This window comes from Rhincodon typus, chromosome 2, assembly GCF_021869965.1.
Source record: "Rhincodon typus isolate 14 chromosome 2, sRhiTyp1.1, whole genome shotgun sequence".
In the NCBI taxonomy this organism is placed as follows: Eukaryota; Metazoa; Chordata; class Chondrichthyes; order Orectolobiformes; family Rhincodontidae; genus Rhincodon; species Rhincodon typus.
Window position 1 is genome coordinate 72,152,067 of NC_063333.1, and position 22,920 is coordinate 72,174,986.

General features: G+C 37.4%; 1 non-coding gene across 2 annotated transcripts; it reads left to right on the forward strand.

Annotated features, from left to right (window-relative positions):
- Window positions 1-433: 433 nt before the first annotated feature.
- LOC109935581 lies at window positions 434-10,845 on the forward strand. 2 transcript variants are annotated; one of them, XR_007265224.1, is made up of 3 exons: window positions 434-528; window positions 4,304-4,397; window positions 10,324-10,845. It is a non-coding gene; the product is annotated as an SEM1 26S proteasome subunit (transcript). The 2 variants fall into 2 exon arrangements; XR_007265222.1 differs by lacking the exon at window positions 434-528 and adding an exon at window positions 2,151-2,226.
- Window positions 10,846-22,920: the final 12,075 nt, after the last annotated feature.

Here is a 22,920-nt window from a genome sequence, read left to right on the forward strand (position 1 = left end):
GACCAGGTCTCTCATGTAGAGAATTGGAAAGGCGAAGGTTAATCTTTAGGACTACAACCTCTTGTCAGCATTGGAGATGTGGGTTGCAGGTGCATATCCTATAAAGTGCAATCAAACAAGGGAAAAAAGAGGTGTTTTTTCTAATAACTGAGTAAATATACAAGAATAGAAAACAAACTGTAAAGTGATTTAAGTGGGACGGGCTATATAAGATAACCATATTGCTGTTAATTATAAGGATCTGACATGCGAGCATCTAGTCATGCTTAATTGATATTTTTAACTACTATATTGTGTTTGACTTTTTTCCAATTGACTTAAGAGCATACTTAGGAACAGAACCCATTCATAACCCAGGAACTACTTATATAAATGAACATTTGATTTTGGTGAAAATATTTAATGGCCATTTAATTTTGTCTTGTAATGTTCTAGAATTTATTCACATTATACCTGTGAATTAAAACTGACTTCACAATGATGTTAATCAACTACAAGTTTTTGGAAATGGACCTTACACGATATCAGGTGAATCTCCTATGTTGCATTGCTCACCGGGTTAAGCTTGTAAATTTTCTAAAGCTAAAAATTCATGCAGTTCATCGAATCAGCTTTACTCGTAGATTAAAGTTATGTTTGCATTGGTTGCAGTTCTGATCATCATCTTGCATTGACGTACCCTGAAAATCACCTCACATTGTTGTAGTAATTAAATATAATGCTTTCTTTTGGAAATAAAAACTGAGGTGACTTTTTCAAAAAACTTCCACCTAAATGTGGTGAGCAAAATTTTTTTGTTTAAAGAAAAAGCTTATGCTGACTTAGTAGTAAGTGATTAGAATGAGAAGTTTAAATTAATGAATAACTTTAATTGTTGACGGTCGTCCGGGAATGAATTGGTCTAGTACTTGGCCAGGTATTCAAGGGAACCATTTGATCTCAAATCCAGAAGTAGGCTTGTTGGCATTCTATAATAACAGTAAAATGCTATAGCTGCAGATTACTGCTTCATGATTAGCTTTTTACAGTTTGTATACAGCAGTAATTTGTGTCCTGAGGAAATGTTTGTTATGTTAATATGGCTCATTAAATTGGCCAAATTTGGATTAATGTCCATTCATCCTAAAAAAGACAAGTAGTTGTATTTTTTACACTATGTTGTCAAATTGGTTTCTATACTTATTAAGCATTGAATATAATCCTTGATCTCATTTTGCACTGTGCATCATGGCCTATCAGGATTTCTGTTTTAAATTAATGACTATGGTACGGTGTCCGTTTTCTTTCCTGTCTATTTGGTGTGTTGTTTTTACTCCAGCATTGATTTATTTCCGGTGAATTTTGTAGTGCGTGGATAAAGGGACTGCTGGCATTGTAGTTTGAGATTTGTCTTATTCCTGCCTTTTGTTTCTTAAAATTTTGAATTATTAATACTAGCATTAGTTGAATTTTTCTGGAATAAAATTTTCCTTTTTCTCGTAATTATTCAATCTTTCCTAAGGGTCCTGACTCATAGTGGAGCATGGTTCATGTGTAGTGATTTTAATTGTCTAAAGCACCTGTGTGCATTTTTTTACATTATAGTTTCCACACTCCCTATTGGCAAATTACTTACTTTTGGAAGGTGGCAGATCAAAACCAATTGTGTTTCTGATATTCATGTTGTATGTTCCACCATTGGGTTGAAACTGTGGGTTATGACCTTGACTTTCTTTTTCTTCCTGTTGTTGCTTTGGCTCTGATCTGGCAGTCCTAATTTTTATGACTACGTGCTGTGGTATGTAAGTGAACTATCACAAGAACTGCACTGGTATCTTGTCATTTGCAGTTGTATGTAAGGATGTCTTTATTCCTTTGGATCAGTCTCCACTTCCCAATTAGCCTCTAGGATCAGTGCTGACTGCTGGCCATTTTGTTCTTATTAGTTAATTAGGTACACACGTAGTAGTGGTAAGGATGGGGTCACAACTTACAACAACTGTTGCAGGAAAAGTAAACTGATATTTTCTTCACGTTCATAGTGGGTTTGACTATAGAGAATAGAGACTCTTTCCAAACTGAGCTCTCTCCCTCTCTCTCTCCCTCCACTGCAGCAGTTCACCGCAACCCATCACCTTCTCAAGGACAGCTGGCCAGCCAGTGACACCTATATCCCACGAATAAATATTAACAAAAAAGTATGGACCAAGTGTAGTATCTTGAGATTTGCTGATCTCTCAGAATTAGGTGAGAAAGTGAGTTAAATGAAAGACGCAAAGGGACTTAAAGGGCCATTTGTTAAGCTGAGTAGTTATAGAGATAGCAGATGTGGAAAATATGAAAGTCTAAATTATCTACTTATAAGGAAATCTGTGCATTTATTTTTCCTACAAATGTTGAGAGATTAAGAAGTGTTAATGTTCAAAGTAATCTGGGTGTTGTTAATGTAATTGAAGGCAAAAATGCAGGTATCAGCAAAAATTAGGAAGGAAACAATAAGTTGGCCTTTATTTCGAGAAAATTTGAGTACAGAGTAAAGAAGTCTTATTGCAAGAGTGCAGAGTCTTAGTGACACCATTTCTGGTGTATTGTGTGCAGCTTTGGTCTCCTTACCTGTACTGGTCCTAAAGGGAGTGCAACAAAGGTTCACCAGACTGATCCTTGGGATCATGCGATTGAGTTTGAGGAATCTCTGTATTCTTTGGAGTTTATAAGAATGAAGGTGATCCTGTTGAAGCATTCAAAATTCTTAGAGGGTAAATGCAGGATGGATGTTTTCCTTTGGTTCAGGGAGTTTAGGACCAGGAGACATGATCTCAGAACAGGACAGTTGATCATTTAAGACTCAGGTGAGGAATTCCTTAATGAAGGAAGTAAACCTTAGAAATTGTCTACTCCTGAAGGTTTTGGAGGCTCAATTATTGACAGAGATCAATTGATTTTTAAGGTAAAGATATCAGAAGATATGGGGATAATGTAAAATGCAAATGAGTTAAAGATCAGCCACCATCTAGTTGACTGGAGGAGCAGGCTCGAAAGTTCCCTAAACTGTATGGAAAATTGGCTGTGTGAACCCAATTTTTCATAATGGGATGATTTGCCCAGAATCCTAACGCAGTGAACCTTTCCACTACCGCTTCAAGTTTATCCCTTAGGAAAGGAGACTATTATTGGAACAATCTCAGAATCTTTATACAACGAGTTTTTATTAACTCTTGTAGACCAATGTCTCTGTAATAAAGACGAATATGCTATATTCTTAATTGGTTGCTGTTCTTCTATGCTTACAGTTTAGGTGCAAGGATACCCATGGCCTCCTGGATACCAACTTTTCACCATTTAAGAAAGTGGATAACTCCACATTTCCCAATTATTTAACCTACCTACATTCTATTGTAGTCTGCGTCCTACTATCGGGCCATCTTCTCACTTAACTTTGTATTGTCAGGAAACTTGGATTAACTTGCGTTTCATCCCCACCTCAATGAGCAGTGACCTTTATGGTACCACGCAAATGATCAATCTTTCTTAGTTTCTCCTTAATGCAGGTTTGTATAATGCTTTCAATAGCCAGAAGATACATTTAACCTGCTATATAAGTATAATGAAAGATTCCAAGATGGTTCACAGGAGCGTCAATAAACAAATTGTGACAGCATTAACTTAGTCATAAAGATGGTTATTTATGTGTGTTTTGAAGACAGGGGTAAAGACATCAGGATATAAAGAAGCAGTTTGATAGTAGGATCAAGTGCTTCATGGATTGAAATTTGGGAACCGGAGAGTGCTTTTTAGTTTGGCCAGACACTTGTAATTGAAAGATTTACATGAGAATGGATGCTCATCAACCCTCCTATTATCTCTGTCTCATTAACCATCTGGCAAAATATGTTTCTTAGCCATTTGAAATGCAAACTGTCATAAGTGAAGGCTGAAGAAGAAAAAGATCTGATTAAATTGTCAAAATATTTTTGTTACGTTGTGTGTACTCTTTGAATGTAAACAGAAATAAAAATTTTCATCTCGTAGCAACAGAAGTTATACCTACATTTGTTCCCTGTAACCTAAACCAATTTATAATATGGTTTACACCAATAAAATCAAATATGAAGCTAATAACAAGTTGTGAAAAATACAATGCTTGCACAGCTTATTTTGACTTTAAGTATCTACAACTGGCTAAAGATCTTTGAAGGTAGCCTTTGTGTTTTGAATGTAGTTTTTTGTTCCTATATTGAGGTAAAAACTTTACTTCATAATTTAAAAGTCCTTTTTAAAATATAACATCCAACTAAAATTAATATCTTTGTTTTTTTTTGCACAGGTTGGACTGGTTTAGATGAAGATGAAGACGCCCATGTCTGGGAAGATAACTGGGATGACGACAATGTAGAGGACGATTTTTCTAACCAGTTAAGGTTAGTTTGCAGTTTTTTTTAAGCAGCAGCTCAAGGATATATCATAGCAGTTACAAGTGAAAAACCCCAATATGATGCAGATATAAGCTGAAATTAACGTTGTCTTGATTGATGTAGATTCAGTAATGAAATACTAAATAAGGGAGCATCCTGAAAATAGTTGCCATTATGAAATAAAAGAAAACTTATATCAATTGGAAAGTCATGCACAGATGATGATTAATGTAAGGTTAGATTAAGGTGCTAAGAAGCTGGACAGGACAACCAAAACCAACTTTTTTTTAAATATTCAGTCTTGGGATGTGGGCATCACTAGCTGGCCAGCATTTATTGCCCATCCCTAGTTGCTGTTGAGAAAGTGGTGGTGAGCTGCAACCTTGAACCTCTGCAGTTTCTATAGGTTAGGATCGCAGTAGGGTTAGTGAGAATATGAAAAGCTTTGAGTAAATTCAAAGCAATAGGTAGGCAAGGTATGCAAAGGAAAGTTATGTTAAGTATTCAAGTAAGTGCATGAAAGTAATGGATACTTGCTGAATTAGTCATTTGCCACTATTTGGCAAAATCCTCAGTCTTCCTTCAAAGTGAAATTTCAAAGCCAGCATTTTATTTTTAAATAGAAGTGACTTGTAGAAGTGGTAACCCAGAAAATGATTGGTTGGTTAGCTTGACATCATGAAGAATGTGCTGAATGGTGTCCTTTGTGCAGTGCACTAGTGACAGTGAGTCAACTGCTGATTTACTCTTCCATTGCAGTCAAAGAAAAGGAAAATCAGATATGTTGTAATGCAAGCAGCTGATTCACCATTGGCAGTTACTTGCCAAGCAAATACAGTTAAATGTATTCTGTTCTTTATGTGGAGCACAGTCAGAGTTAAATTTTAGAGCAAGTAACTTTGGATTGGAGTCTGCTGTCAGTAATAACCTGAATGGCTATTTCCTGAGCTTCATCCACAATGCCTGGAAACTAATCACTTTGAGTCTGAAGTGATGAAATATCTCCTGTTGAGTTAGAGAATACTTTGCCTATTTTAATCTAAAAGGGAAGGTGATTTTATAATGAAAATGTTGTTTCCAGTAGCAATGTTGGTCTTTAATGAATGCTATAAGTTCAGTTTGTATTGCCTGGTTTCTAAATATCATGTTTCCAATTTTGCTGTCTGCAATTTTTTTGTCTTGTAGACCTTTTAATTGCAGTTGGAAGCTCAAGATTAACCATGATCATGTTGAATGATAGAGCAGGCTGGGTGGCCATATGGTCTTTTTTTTTGAGTGTAAGTTGATGAAACTTGACAAACTAAGATGAGAATATGTTACAGGCCTGAGGGTGACTTGGGCAGATTGCAATAAAGCAATTGTGAAAAGATACTGATGAAGGGCTCCGACAGATAACATATTAGATAATTTTGAAAAGCATAATAAAGTAAAGGTGTATGATATCCATGACACAGATGGTTAAAATACTTTTGGGTTACTTTGGTTTATAAACGGTAAAATAGAATCAAAAGCCAAAATAACTTCAATTAGAACTTTGTGGATGATTCTGGACACCCTGTGGAAGAGATCCAGAGCAGGTTTACTAGAATGTTACCAGGATGAGAGACTGGAAAAGATTGCACTGTTCTCTCTGCAGGAGAGACCATTAAGAGGTAGCCTAATAGAATTTGCCAAATTAGGTTTTGATTGACAGGAATTATTTTTCTCTATCAACTCAATCATCTGGTCAACAATGAGAGATCATAGTTCTTTTGCCAATTATTTGAATCTGGTAAAGATAAGAATTTTTTTTCCAATTGCTAGTTTCTAAGTGTTCTATAGCCTGATTCCATAAGTTCAAAAGTGGATTATTCAAGTAGTTGATGAATGGGTTACAGGAAAGAAAGCTGGAATGTCAGATTAAGCATCATTCAATAAGGCAGCACATGTATAATGAGTCAGTTGGCCACTTTGTGCTGTAAGCATCAGTAATGAATTAGTTCCTATTCCCCACACAATGGATATACCTAACCAGCAGAGTGATGTACGGTGTATGGATCACAGTAAATTGAGCCAAATCAGACCTGTTTGCAGTCCATTCAGTAACACCCATTCATCTCACTAACTCTTCAAAATTTAGGAAGTTAATAAATACTGTTGGTCTGGGAGACCATATCATAAGTCTTTCTGTATAAAATATTTTTCATTTAAAGAAATATGTAAAGGAAGAGTATTAACCTTGTAAAGTTATTATGCATGTTTGTCAAAAATAGCAGTGTGCCATCCAATATCATGCTTTAAACATCATCTGTTTTGTGGGAAAAAAGTTGCCTGCTCTTAAAATGGAGAACTTTGCTTTTATAGAATTAAAGCAAAAAGTTACATTTTAGAACCATAATGTTCTCATTGTACAGCACAGGAGGAGGCCTGTGTGCCTGTCAAGCTTTGGAAGGTCTACCTAAACTGTCCCATTGCCCTGCAGTCTTTATTTCATTCACACAATTATCCAACTTTTTTTTGAAGCTTACTGATGAGTTTGCTTCCATGACTCTTCCAGCATTTCTTTCTAGATCATGGTGAAGTCTTGTGTGTTGCCCAATGAAATTGTAATTTTATTGAAAAAATCCAGGTGTTCTGTGTGTATTGAGTTCACAATTAATGCAGCTTTTTGCCATATCTCAGGTGTCCCATGATGTTACCAAATGTGCACAGTGCAATCAGCAATGTGGTGAATAAACAGACAATTTGTGTTGAGATTATAATAGGAGGAACATGAATCCAAATTTGTGGATCTCAGATCGTAGCCATGAAATATAGGAGCAGAATTAAGCCATTGAGCCTGCTCTGCCATTCAATCATGACTGGTATGTTTCTCAACCCCATTCTCCTGTCTTCTCCCCGTATCCTTTGATTCCCTTACCAATCAAGAATCTATCTATCTCTGTTATAAATGATGTTCAATAAATTGGCTTCCATAAATTAACCACTCTCTGGCTGAAGAAATCCCTCTTTATCTCAGTTCTAAAGGGTCATTCCTTCACTCTGAGGTTGTGCCCCCGGGTCCCAGTATCTCTTCCTTGTGGAAATACCTTCTCCATGTCCGTTAAATTGTGATGGTGATCTTGTGTTTTGTTCAATCGAATTGAGTGCACATGTGCTTCATATTTGGCAGTGAGAGCATCGTGTCAAAATGTGGTGTAGTGTGCAGAGTCTTGGTCTCCTTACTGATGACAAATAATTGTGTTAGAAGCAATTCAGAAAATGTTCAATTGATTCATTACTGGGGTGAGGGGCTTTATCAAAAACACCCATTGGAGTTTTTAAGAATGCATGGTAATCTAATTGAAACATCATCTGAGGGGACATCGTAAGATGGAAACCAAGAGGATGTTTCCTTTTTCTCAGAAGGACATAAGAATGTGAAATTGGCTTTCCTCAGATAGCAATGGATACACTGCATTGTTGAATTTGTTCAAGACCGAATTAGATTTTTGATGGACAAAAGGAGTCAAGGTTTATGGGGCAATAGGTGGGTTGAGACCACAATTCGACTGGTAAAATGGTAAGACGAAAGGCAGCTTTTTTTTTTGAGTGCTGAAAGAAGTATAGCACTAATGTTGGTAGATGTTTATAGAATACATGATCCACATCTTCAGGCTCTACTTGAACCCCTGTCCAGGGTTCTTTACCTCTTTATCTCTTCGCATACTCTTTATTAAATTTCATCCCACATGTCTGAAGCCTCTGTCCTCCTGGGCCTGTTAACCCTTATCACATTTTTGTTTTCCACATTTCCAACTTTTGTGTCATTTGCAAACTTTGAAAATATAACCCTGTATTATATTCTAGCTCATTAGTGCACATCAAAAATAGCCAAGGCAATAATTCCAACATCAGAAAAAAGCCATTATGTGCATCCCTTCAGTTTGAAAAATGACTTTTTACCACTGCTTTTTATCTTAGTAGAGTTTATATTCATGTCACTCCCCCACTGTCCCTTAATTCGACCAGCCTTAATTTTGCAACAAATATTTTGTGGCACTTCAATCAATATAGCAATGTCAGATCATCACATATTTCCTGATAGATTTAATCATCTCTTGACCTCAGAATCTATTCTCTCAGCTACAGATGGTTGATCACTGCCACCTCAGATGGAATTGGAATATCATTTAGCATCAGCATTTGGCACCATTTATGATTGCCCGTAATAATCAACATCTAGGCATGTGCATATTATATATCAAAATGGTGTACTAATATCAATTTATAAAAACTATCCAATTAAGGAAAGATCCACTGATCCATAGCTGTTTGTCAGGTTGCATGCATTGATAGCTGTTGATCTTCAATAAGCACTTGTATTTTGTGTAAACACTTCTTTTCTCATTATCCAGTTATTTTCGTGTAGATATCTTGCATCCATTGACACTAGAACCTTGGTTGTATTCAAACATTTAAGGTATTAGTTTTTTTTATTTTGTCACTTTTCCTCTGTTCTTGTCCAAATAATTTTTATCAATTTCCAAAGCATTGTCCCACTGACGGCTCTGTCAGCAGCCTTAAAAGTTTGTCTAATATCATTTACCTGTGTTTGCAGCATATTTCATTTTTCCCAGAGTCATTCAGCTACCTTCCTTAATAGATTGGCAAAAACAAAATATTTGGGAAAATATTTGTTACTATTCTGTACTCGTTCAAATGGCTAATTTTGGAAATAAGATATGCTATTGTTATGATCCCGGCTGATGTTACTGCTGAAAAGTCAAGTGCCAGAATTAAATCTGACTTGGTAGATTGTTTTGTTTCCTTTAATACACATGACAGTCTTTCACTGCAATATAAGCATGTCAAGCTGTTGATTTGGTTGTAACACTATAAAACAAGTGCTTATAACAGAAGAGAAATCAATATAAAATAAAACAAACCCAGCTAGCTAAATGTAACATAGTTGAAAGAGTTCAAAATGTGCAGCAAAACAAAGTCCCGTCTACTCCCAAAGCCATTAGTTTACAGTTGATCAAAATCCAGTGAAATTCCTTCTGTCAATTTGGTATGCTTGACTTAACTTTTCTTCTTAATTCCAGTCGCAGGAAGACTTTATGCTTCGTCACTCTCTCAACCTGAAATTTTAGACTTTCTCAGCTTTAAATAATCCATGCACGCTTCTAACCAAACATTCCTGGTCCGGAAGTTTCACGAATTAAATTCATTCGCTGAGGTAACTCGGACAATCTCCTTTTTTTCTTTGAGAAGCTATACCTGCATCTGATTTAAGTCAGGTCTCCTTTAAACTGTGCAAAAGACTTTCCAATTTTGGCTTTCCTAAGCTCAAATCAATCCTTGATTATTCTAAACACAAAAGGAAGCCGATGTCTTTAATGTTTTTTTTCTCAGCTGTCGTTAAACTCTATAGATTAATTTATATTAACACTCCAGGAGCCCATTTTGGTTTCATGATGTGAGAATGACTGACCTAATTAATTTTTAAACCCCTGCACAATGAAAAATCACCCATATTCCATGTGTTTAAAATCCAGACTCTCTCTTTTTTCAAAAAAAAATATAAATCCCAACCAACCATTGCTTTGTACATGAATAGATGAGAAGTGGATGAGATTTATCAACTGGCTAAGGGAAAATTATAGCTGCTATATACAGCTCGCATCAAAATAAATTCAACAATTTTCAGTACAAAGCCTCCTTCCCCACCCAAAATCGGGTAAGTCAATACAGCCCATGAGATCTGGATGTAAAATTCTTCAAACTTTTTTTTTTGCTTTAATCTGTCTGTTATGGATTACTCATGAAAAGACAGTTGTCCATAATCCGGAGTTAGGATTGTCTTCCTTTTGGAGGAAAGGGTAGAATTGGAGAACTGCCTGAATTTACTCTGGAACGTATGTTCTTTTGACAGAAGATGGTGATGAAATATTTCAATTTTGTTTTCCAGAGCTGAATTAGAAAAGTTTGGATACAAGATGGAAACCTCATAGGTGAAGTCCCGCAGGATAAGAATGTGTGTCTGAAAAATAAAGAATTCTGAATAAATGTTTAAAACAGAACAGTTTTTCATTTTCTCCAAACCCACCAAGTTGGATTGCCTAGACTAAATTTACATGTGGCAAACATAATACTGGAAAGCAAGGTGTAATGGAAAAAGAAATGTTGTTCAAAATCCTTTGCGAAGGAGGACATAACTTTTTGTGAATCTTCCTTTTATATTTTCATAAATTGTTTTGAAATGTAGTGTAGCCTGTAAAGTTTTCTCCTCATTCTGTAATGGTTCCATTCATGACAGAACACTGTGTTAGCATGTATAAAAACCCTGGACTCCAAAAACCTGTTTTACCAATTTCATTGAAGCTATACTTTTTCAGTGGGTACAAAAGATCAAATTATGATTAAAGCTTTGCTTTTGAGGTTATCTTATTTTGTGCGATGTAGACATAAATGAAATAAATCCTGAAGTTCACGTGGTGTTGCTTTTTAACTTTAAAAATATGGTATTGATTTAAACTATTTATTAGAAGTTTAAAAACCGCCTCCTTCATTTGAGCCATGAACTTTCTTCTTTGCTCAAATGCTGTATTTATGTAATTTTAGTATTCAAAATACTTTTGTTTCATTTCAGTACCCAACATCAAGCAAATTGATAACAACTGGTGTACAGCAAGGCTCGCTCTACTTGAGTGCAGCTACACCAGTGCAACTATTCCATTTATGGACATTGTTCAGTTTATTCGGCCTGGATTAGATTTTAAATAATGTTGAATATGGAACAGTTTTTAATTTTCGCCAATCCCACCATGTTGGAATGCCTAGACTAAATTTACATGGGGCCCTTACGGTCAACAAGAAAGATTTGCATCTTGGCTCTTTGAATCCAGGTCCAAAAGATTGTCTTGAGGGATCCAGATACTGTGTTCAATTTGATTTGAGTATTGAGTTGGTTGGGGTAGATTGGACAAGGAGGGTTAAAGATATGGTACATAAAGATACGATGAGCAATTGCAAAAATAAATTTTATTCTCAAAGTTTCATTACAGTTGGAAATTACTACAGAAAATTAATTGATTGTGACTAGCTAAAAAGAGCCATGATGTTTAGGTGCTGGTGTTGAACTGGGATGGACAAAGTCAGACGTCGCACAACATCAGGTTATAGTCCAACAGGATTGAAATCACAAGCTTTCGAAGCGTAGCCCATTGTCAGGTGAAGACTAAAAAGAGGTTAAAGTTGGTATTAAACAAGGATTGTAATGTTAAGAATATTATTTAAAATCTAGCAAAGGATGGTTATAAAATTGGAAAAAGTAAAGTTAATGAACTGCTCCAACACGTTTGGATAAAAGAAGAGGGGAAATTATAGGATGTCACATGAAAGGTTGCTCAATGTAGGATTGTAAATAATAGCATAGAGTGTGAATTCATAAGAAGACAAATGATGAAGAATAAACAATATTCTGGTTCATAGTGTTGTGAGGATCAGTGGAGTTGGATCTCTGCTACTTGCAAATTTTAAACTTGGATGAAGGAACCAAGTTTGCCTACAATACAAAGAAGGAAAGAAGGCTCTGAGGAATGACTACAAGTGCTACAGGCTACATGAGTGGACGAAAAGATGGCTGATACATTATAATGTGAAGAAATTAGATTATTTGCTTTGGTGGGAAGAAATAGAAAAATGATTTTTAAATGTTGAGCAATGAATTCAGAAATTTGGTGTTACTTAAAATGCATAGCATACTGGTAAACAAGCATTTAGAATGACAATGGTGGTATGTTAGCCTTTATGACAAGGTGGTTGAATTACGTGAGTTAGAGGCTATCGATATGACTTGTTTCGTATCGCTGAGGTTGAGGTCCATAAGCTTTTGGATGCTAAGGAAATTGAGGGATACGGGATCAGGTGAAAAAAATGGAGCGGAGGTCAAAGGATCTCATTGAATGGAAGCACAAGCTGAAGGGGCCATGTGACCTACCTCTTTTTTTTTCTCATACTCATCAGGAATGAAGAAGGTGGCCCTTCACTATGCCAATGTTCCCAGCACTGTCACTGACATCATGACATCACCTCTTGTAGAGATCTCACCTGGTCTCCAAATGCTGAAAACCTCCTTTCTACTTCCTTCCCAAAATCCACAAACATGCCTGTCATGGTGGACCCATCACTTTGGTCTGTTCCTGTCACATTGAACTTCTTCCCACCTTCACTCAAATTTTTCCCCCTCTTTTAGTGTCATCTTTGTATGCCTGTGACTCTTCAGATGCCCTTCATTTCAACAGTTTCCTAACCCAAACAAGTCTCTGCTGGACTTTCAATCTCACATCCATCCCCTGCCAGGCTGTTTTGTTCAGGCTTCTATTCGAGAAAGAAGCATTAGCCATCCTCCATAGCACTGCTGAATTTGTTCCCATTGATAATTTCTCCTTTTACTTGTTTTGCATCAAAGTAAAATGTGCTCCTATATATACCCCAATGGGCCTTAGTCATGCCTATCGTTTTGTGGGGTATGTGGAACATTTCTTGTTCCAGTCTTACTCAGACTTTCCCGCAACACACTCTTCCTATATTGATGATTGTATAAGTGTTGCTTCCTGCTGTCATCGAGAACTGAAAAGCATTTTGTCAATTTCTACCCTTCTATACATTTCTGCCACTCTGCTTTTATTTCTTGACTTCTTTATCCCTGTTTTGGACTGTCTACTAATCTTCATTTCATGCCTTCCAGCTCCCTCAGCTATCTTTACTACCTCAACACACTGCTTCCTATATGGTTCCATTCTGTTCTCCTACTTTCACCATCTTTGGTCTTATCTGTTCCAACGATGCTACCTTCCACAACAGAGTTCCAACATGTCTCCCTATTCAAAGCCCATTTTATGCACTTCTGCCCTTGCTCCTTCACTCTTGGAGCTACAATAGACACCACAGACCCACAATGATACTCTTCTCTCACCTTCCAACCTGCCAGTCTCAGTATTCAAAGGACCACCTGTTCTATTTCTGCTACCTCCAGCGTGACTGTGCCACCAAATTTGTCTTTGCTTAACTCTCAGGCAGCATTTTGATGGGACCATTATCTCTGTGACACCCTGGTCCGCAACACCTCATCTCCTTGAGGTTTAAGATCAGATTGGCTATGATCTTATTGAAGCAGCTTCAAAGGGCTGACTGGTCTACTCCTCCTTGTTCGTATGTTTGTGTTATGTTCTTATGCATATACAGGCAGTGTAACATTTGCTGATTTACCTCTTTCCCCTGTCCAAGGCTCCAAATGTTCAATCATGTGAAGAAACCATTTACTTGTATTTTTAGTTTGGTCTGTTTGCTTCCACCACACTGGGGAGACCAAACACAGAGTAACTTCTTTGCAGAATACTTCAGTTCATAAGAATGACCCTGGTCTTCTGGTTGCTCACCATTTCACCATCTTGCTTTTATGTCACCTTTTTGTCCTAGGCCTACAACAGTATTCTCATGAAGGCCAATGTAAGCTAGAGGAAGGGAACCTGATCTTCTAATTAGGCACTTTTCAGCCTTTTGGGCAGAACATTGAATTCAACAACTTTAGATCATGAATTCTGCTCCTCATTTTGACATTTTCCCCTTTGAAGTGGCAATCTGTACCTTTTTTTCCTTTATTGTAGTATTGCAAAGAACAGTACAGGACAGGAACAGGCCTTTCAGCCCTCCAAGCCTATTCATGTATTCATCCATGTGCTTCTTGAATGCTGCTATGTGCCTGCTTCCACCACATCCTCTGGTAGAGCGTTTCAGGTGCTCAGCACCCTTTGTGTGAAAACTTGCCTTGCACATCTCTTTTAAACATCCCCCTGCCCCTACTGCCGCACCTTGAACCTGTGTCCTGTAGTAATTGATCCCTCCACCTTTGAAAAAGCTTCATACCTTCCACCATATCCATGCCATCCACAATCTTATAAACTTCTTTTAGGTTGCCCCTCAACGCCCTGTGTTCCAGTGAAAACAAACCCAATCTAGCCAACTTTTCTTCATAGCTAAAATCCCTCATACCAGGCAACATCCTGGTAAACCTTTTCTGTACCCTCTTCAAAACATCCACATCCCTCTGGTAGTGTGGTGACCAGAAGTGTATGCAATATTCCAAGCGTGGCCCAACTAAAATTCTATAAAACTGCAGCATAACTTGTCTGTCCTTCTACTTAATGCCTCTTCCAATAAAGGCAAACATGCCATAGGCCTTTTTTTACAACCGTATCTATCTGCGCTGCTGCCTTCAATGATCTGTGGACCTGCACACCCAGATCCCTCCGCATATCAATATTCTTACAGGCTCTGCCATTCACGTATAATTTCCATCTGTACTTGACCTTCCAAAGTGCATCACCTCACATTTGCCTAGATGAAACTCCACCTGCCATTTTTCTGCCCATGCCTCCAACTGAGCTGTATCCTCTAACAATTCTCCTCACGATCCACAACTTCACCAATCTTTGTATCATCCACACACTTAGTAATTAGATCAGCTACGTTTTCCTTCAAATCATTTATGTAGACCATGAACAGCAGAGGTCCCAGCACTTATCCCTGTGTAACACCACTAGTCACAGCCCTCCATTCCAAAAAGCATCCTTCCACTGTTACCCTGTGTCTCTTATGACTAAGCTAGTTCTGATCTTGTCAGCTCATCCCTGATACCATGTGACTTACCTTTTGTACCAGTCAGCCATGAGGGACCTTGTCAAGGGCTTTACTGAAGACCATATAGACAACATCAACCGGTTTTCCCTCATCAATCATCTTCGTCACCTCCTCAAAAAACTCAATCAAGTTAGTGAGGCACGACCTCCTGCACACATGCTGTCTATTGCTAATGAGTCCATTTACTTCTAAATATGTATGGAGCTTGTCCCTGAGAATCTTTTCCAATATTGTTCCTACCTCCAATGTGAGGCTTACAGGCTTGTAATTTTCCTGGATTATCCTTGCTATCCTTCTTAAACAATGGGACAACATTGGCTAATCTCCAGTCCTCTGGGACCTCACCTGTGGCCAAAGAGGATGAAAAGATGTCTGTCAATATTATATATGTATAAAAAGCCTTGGGATTGTCCTTAATCCTGTTTGCTAACGACTTTTCGTGAACCCTTTTAGCCCTTCTAATTCCTTGTTTAAGTTCATTCCTACTTTCCTTATATACTTCAAAGGCTTCATCAGTTCCCATCCTCCCAGACCTTCTGTATCCTTCCTTTTTGGCCAAGGCCATAATATCCCTGGTCATCCAAGGTTCACGTAACTTGCCATACCTATCCTTCATTCTTGCAGGAATGTGCTGTTCCTGAACTCTTATCGACTGCCGTTTGAAATACTCCCACATGTCCAATGTAGATTTACCCTCAAATAACCGCCTCCAATCAAAATTCTCCGGTTCCTGCCTAATATTGTTGTAGTTCACCTTCCCCCAGTTTAACATCTTCACCCAAGGAGTATTGTTATCGCTATCTATGAGTACCTTAAAACTCACAGTATTATGGTCACTACTCCCAAAATGCTCCCCCACTGAAACTTCACTCACCTGGCCAGGCTCATTTCCTAAAGCCAGGTCCAGTATGACCCCTTCCCTGGTTGGGCTGATTACATACTATGTCAAGACACCCTCCTGAATGGTCCTTACAAATTCTGACCCATCCAAACACCTATGACAAATTGAATCCCAGTCAATATCGGGGAAGTTAAAACCACCCACCACAACAACCCTGCTGTTTTTGCACCTTTCGGAAATCTGTCTATATATCTGTCCTTTATCTCCCGCTGACTATCGGGAGGTCTGTAGTATACCCCCAGCATTGTGATTTCACCTTTCCTATTCCTGAGATCATATTACTTCATTGCATGAGTCCTCTGATGTATCCTTCCTCAGTACAGCTGTGAGATACTCCTTTACCAGTAATGCAACTCCCCCACCCCTTTCACATTCTTTTCTATCACACCTGAAACATCTAAATCCTAGTACATGCAGCTGCCACTCCTGTCCCTCTTTTAGCCAAGTCTCTGTAATCATAATAATGTCATAGTTCCAAGTACTAACCAAAGCTCTAAGTTCATCTATCTTGTTATACTTCTCACATTGAAATACATGCATTTCAGACCAGCTCCCCTGCTCTTTTCAGCAGTGTAAATACCTACTCTGGGCCAATGCTTTATTTCTTCGTTACCAACATTACCATACAGCATCTGCAGGCCTTTTGGTTTTTACCTAGAAAGGACAGTTGGATTCATTTATGAATGAAATCATGTTTTTGTGAATGGATGAAGAAGATGAACTGAATGCTCTGTCTTTTACAATTTGTGAACTCTCCTGTACATTGACCCAAAATATGTCTAGTTGTCAGCAGCTTGTCATTAGTAAATATATATTTTTAACATTATTCTTATCTTTAAATTTATTTGGAATTCTAACAGTATTCAAGTCCTAACATCTGGATATTAAAAAGTGAAAAAAACTTAGTTATCTATCTTCCAGGGCACACTGTTACATTTACCCTAAAACTAAATTCTTTATATTGTATTACAGGAAATATTGTTTTCACATTTTGAGTACACTAGATGGTAAAATTATACTCCCATCCCATATTTACTACATTTCTAATAGTTATAATAACATTTTCTCAAGCCAGAAGTAGACTGTACTGATAATGATCACTAACCTACAATAGCTCCTGGGTTAAGCCATGCCTGGATTTTAACATTAATATCCTTGTTTCCAAATCCCTCAATGATCTTGCCCCTCCAGGATCTCCAGCCCAACAGCTGTCTGAAAACCTGTTCTCTAATTCCAATCTTTGTGTGTCCTGATTTTGATTGCTTCAGCTTTTCTTACTATTCCTTTAGTTCCCAAGGTCTTAAGCACTGTAATTCCTTTCCTAAGCTTTTTGTTTACCTCTCTACCTCTTTTTGTTTCTCTCCTTTAAGATCTATATAATTGCAGAACAGCGATGAACAAATAAAACATTGAACTGTACAGGCAAATATATACTATATAACCCTTGCGCCAATTTTTAAGATTACAACTGAACATCAACACCAATGCCACCTTTGAGCCCTGACCGCAAATCTTTTGATTTTCTTTTTTTCTTAGTTCATGGGATGTGGGCTTTGCTGGTTGAACCAGCGTTTATTGCCCATCGCTAGTTGTCTTTGAACTTATCAATCTTAAGTGTTGCATATTGTCAATAACTGAACAGTTACCCTCTGCAATAGAGAATTCCATAGGTTCATAACCTTCTCGATGAACACATTCATTTCAGCTCAGATTTAAATAGTCCACCTTTATTTCGCAGCCAGGTAAAGCAGTCCATCAATATTGACTTTGACATGTCCCTCTTAGAATTTTATACATTTTAATGACATTGCTTCTCATTCTTTCCAACTCCAGAAAATGTCCTACTCAATCTTGCCTCAAGACAAACCGTTTCATCTTAGGAATCAGTTTAATGAACATTTATCACACTTTTTTATGCAAGAATAGCCTCTCTTAGGCAATGAGACTGATATGGTACACAGTACTCCAGATAAAGCAAATTAGCAAATTAGGTTAAAGAAAATGTCAATGTAACAGTAATTTACAGGGATATTTCAGGATACATAGAATAAATAAATTCCAATTAGTAAGAAAATTTCCAAGTTACATACCCGTCATCTGCAGTTAACTAGTAAGGTTAAAGATAGAATCGAAATTAAAGACTGCATAATTGTGCCAAGCCAAGATGCAGGTCAGTAAATTGGACAGTATTGAAAAAGACAAAGATTGACTTTAAAAAAATGGGGAAAATGTGTAGATGAAAGAAAGCTAGCTAGAAATGTAAAAACAGTTAGTAGGAGTTTTTACAATATTAAAAAAAAACAGAGTTAACAAAATAACTGGTTCTATTGAAAATGAAATTGGAGAATTAATAATGGAAAATAAGGAAATAGTAGATAACGTGGATAAGTATTTTGCATAGGCTTCATTATAGAGGCTACAATTAACATCCCAGAAAGAGTTATATATCAGGAAATGGAAGAAATGGAGAAACTCAGAACAATTACACTGACCAGAGAAGTGATACTGAGTAAATTGTTGGAGCTGTGGGCTGAGAAGTGTCTGGTTCATGATTGACTTCATCCTATGGTCTTAAAACAAGAGGATAGTAAGATAGTTGATGCATTGCTTTGAATTCTCCTTTATTCGGGCAAAGTCTTATTAATTGGAAGATAGGAACTGTAAATCCTTTATTCAAAAAGCGAAGGACACAGACAGAAGGAAACAACAGTCCAGTTAGCTTAAATCTATTACAGGAAACATGTTCAATGCGCTTATTAAAGACATATAGTGAGGTATTTAGATAAGTTCAAGGTTAACCAGCAGAGTTAACATGGCTTTATTAAGGAGAACTCGTGTATACTCTATTGGAGTTCTTTGAGGAAGTAACATACACAGTAGATAAGGGGGAACCAGTGAATATACTGTGCTGAAGTCTCTAGAAAACATTTACTAAGGTACCACATCAAAGATTTTAAAACTAAAAGCTCATAGTGTAGGGGGTAACATAATTATGGATAGAAGATTGACTGATTTACAGGAAGCAAAGGATAGGCATAAATGGATCTTTTTCAGGTTCGCAGGATGTAGCAAGTGGTACGCGATAGGGATTGGTGCTGAGACCTCAACAGTTTATATAAATGACTTGGACGAAGGGACAAGAGGTATGTTTACTAAACTCGCTGATGACACTAAGATAGATAGAAAGGTAAGTAGTAAGGAGGACACGAGGAGCCTGCAAAAGTATAGTCAGGCCAATTGAGTGGGCATAGAACTGACAAATGTAGTAAACTGTGAGCAAATGTGTACTTGACCATTTTGAGATGAAGAATGAAAAAGAAGTTTATTGTCTAAATGGTGACAGATTGTAGAACTCTAAGATGCAGAATGATTGTCTTAGTGCAGAAATCACTAAAGGTTAGAATGCAGGTACAGTAAGTAATTGTAAAGATAATAGAATGTTGTCACTTAATGTGATAGAATTCATTACAAAAGAAGGGAGCTTATGCTTCATTTAACAGGGCACTGGTGAGAATATATCTGGAGTACTTTCCTTATGTAGGAAAGATGTAAAAGTATTGGAAGCAGTTCAGAGATATTTTCTGGACTAAGGCCTGGAATGGGTAGGTTGTCTTATAAAGAAAAGTTGGACATGCTAGTCTAATAATTGCTGGAGTTTGGAAGAGTAAGAGATGACTGGACTGAAACATATAAGATCCTGAAAAGTCTTGACATGTTTCCTCTTGTAGAAGAACATAGAACCAAACATTGCCATTTTAAAATAAGGGATCACCCATTTAAAACAGAGATGAGAGAATTTCTTTCTCTTAAAGGGCTATTGAATCTTTGAAACTGTCTTCCTGAAAAGGTGATAGGAGCAGAGTCTAAATATTTTTGAGGCGGCGTGGGTGGAATCTTGGTAAGCAGATAAAAGATTATCATGGTTTAAGGTTAAAATCAGCTCAGCCATTAAGTAGCAGAGTAGGCTCAAGCAGCATAATGGCCTACTTCTGCTCCTTGTCATATGACCAATATATGTTTGTACATTCTAATCAAAGCCATATTCAAAGCCATAATCAAACCAAATCAATTTTTGCGGAGAGACTTTTTTACTCTTATATTCCATTGGTCCATTGCAAAGTAAGCAAATGTTCTGTTTGGTTTGCTAATTACTTGCTGTATCTGCATGTTAACTTCCATGTAATTCATAGGCAAAGGCAGCCAACATCCTTGATTCGAGTCACTTCAATACTTATATCTTGCCATCCAAAAAGCAACCCATTCATTCCTACTCTCTGTTTTCTGACTGTTAACCAATCTTCAATCCATGGTAACATGTTATCCCAAATCCTATGTGCCCTTATTTTATGTAATCACATGATACTTCATCAAATAGCTTCTGAAATTCTAAATATGCATTGATTGATTCCCTCCTTATTCAGCCTGCTAGTTACACCTCTGAAAAGCTCTAATAGAATTGTCAGACCTGATTTCCCATTTCATTAAATCGTGTTGATTCTGCCTAATGATGTTATTATTTTCCAATTGTGTTGTCAGCACATCCTTACTAATAGATTCCAGAATTTTTCCAATGGTTGATGTTAGGCCAACTAGCTTATATGTCCCTTTGTCTCTCTCCCTCCTTCTGGAAGAGCAGGGTTATATTTACTATTTTTAAATCTTTGGGAACTGTTCTGGAATGTAAGGAATTCAGGAAGATTAAAATCAATTCATGAAGTATCTCTGCAATTGTCTTGTATAATCCATGTTATAGGCATTAACTGCAGGGGATTTGTTTCTTCTTAGCCTTAATAATTTCTCCAATATTTTTTGTTCAATCATATTACTTACTTCTTCATTCTCATCAGACCTTTAGTTCCCCATGTAAACTGTTTTGCTTAGTAATATCCAAAGCATAGAAAATGTGCTAATGTTCTGCTTTGTTGTAAAAGCATGAGTTAGCATCAGCCTTCAGAAGCTAACATACCAGATGCAGATATGATCGCACCTCTAAACTGAGCACATACAATATGATTAAGGGATTCAGATGGATGTGTATTAAATTACATTCCTTTTTGGCAGACAAGGCACTTTTAAATCACTGCCAACTGTTGAAGCACCTGATGCCAGTGGATGAGAATAATATTTTTAAAAAGCCATGTCATTGCAGATCAAGAAAGTTGGTATCAGACATCATGACCATTATTGAATTTCATTATCTTAGCACTCTAACTAGCCTTATTCAGTACACAATTGAGCGGAGGTTCATTTCCTCCCTTTCAAAGGTTTTAAAGAAGATCATTGCTCGGTAAGTGGCATGCTGTGGATGTTGGTTTTTGTCACAATGATTTTGCTGAGTCTCTTGGAAACAAAGGTATTCTCAGCATGTGGTTTGTGTTTGCTGTTGCTCTTCCATCCTGCCTGGACCTGCCCACTCTCCAGTGGAGCAAGTGCATTCTCAGGCCACACAGCAGGTGCCAATTCATTGCTCATGAAAAGGTGTTTTGTGGAGTGTGGAGCTGCACTCTTTAAAATCAGTATTGTGAATATCAGCTTTGCCACCCTCCTATTTAATGAGCTGCAGTTGATGTCACTTAAGAATTTTCAACTGAGAACATTGCGTGACTTTACTAATACTTCCTCCTCCTTAGAACTTGGGAATAAACTGCACTGATCAATAAGCCTTTGGGATTTGTTGCATTCTTTCTGCATTGAAAGTGTAGCAACCAAGAGTCAAATTTCATTTTTAACTTCCTCACCCCCCACCACCCACATCCCCTCAAAACATAACAAAAAGCAGAGAATGAAAAGGTGGGGTGGTGATGAAGGAGCAGAATTTGTTGTTGCATTGTGTAGTTCTTATCAACCATCAGCTTGCTAATAAATAATTACATGTCCCATCAGTAAGTTAAAAATGTGGCATCTCTCATTCTTAATTTCAATTAAAAGCGGATGTACTGCAAAGTTATGAATAATTAATTGTACAGAAATCTGAAACGCATGAGAAACATGATGGGACTTGATTGAACGCTAAACAAATGCCAGTTGGCTTCCTCTTATTTGTCACATCAACAGTCAATCTGATGGTACAAAATAACATTGAACAGAGAAAGTGAACAGGTGAAGGAAAGCAGGCCACCTCGGCAGTTAAAAGAAAAATGGTAAATGATAGAAATCTCAAATCAAAACAGGAAATGCACAGCAGGCCAGACTGATGAATCTCTTGGGAGTTCTTGATGTGGGGGTTGGGGGGGTGGGGGGGGAGCGAGGAATCTTGTGAACTAGGGGAACTCAATGAAGTTGTTTCCTACATTTCAGCAAGGCTTTTGTAAAATGCAACCTAGGAAACTAGTGGACAGTGTTGAAAGATGGCTTGGAAATGAGCTCAAATGGGAAGCAAAAGATGGTTGTAGAGGAATAGATTGGAATTGAAAGAAGTAACCAGCGGAGGTCTGCACTGGACTTTCGCTTTTCAAAATGTAAATAAATGACTTGGAGGTGGGGACAGAAATAAAACACTTCAAATTTGCAGATGATGCTAATCAGGTGCAACTCAATCCAAGGAACAAGCTGATCAAATATAAAAAGACCCAGATGGTAGAGCCTTCTAGCCCTACCAGAGATTTGGGTGAATAATTCTAACTAACACTCCAACATAGTACTGCTCGGGATTACTGTTCTGCTGTAGGTGCCATTGATCAGATGAAACACTAAACCAAAGCCCTTCCCAAATGGATGTAAGCGATCCCAGGGCACGTTTTGAAGAAGAACAGGGGAGTTCTTCTGGTATCCTGCTCAATATTCACCCCTCAATCAACACCACCAAAAAGTTTCTCTGGCTGTTTATTTTATTGCTGTTTGTGAGAATTTGCTGTTTGCACCATTAGTTACCACATTTGCTGCATTGTGGGTAATGATTATGCTACTTGGCTAAACTACTTTGAAAGGTCTTAGAGGTAAAAAGGTGCTATATAAATGCAAGTT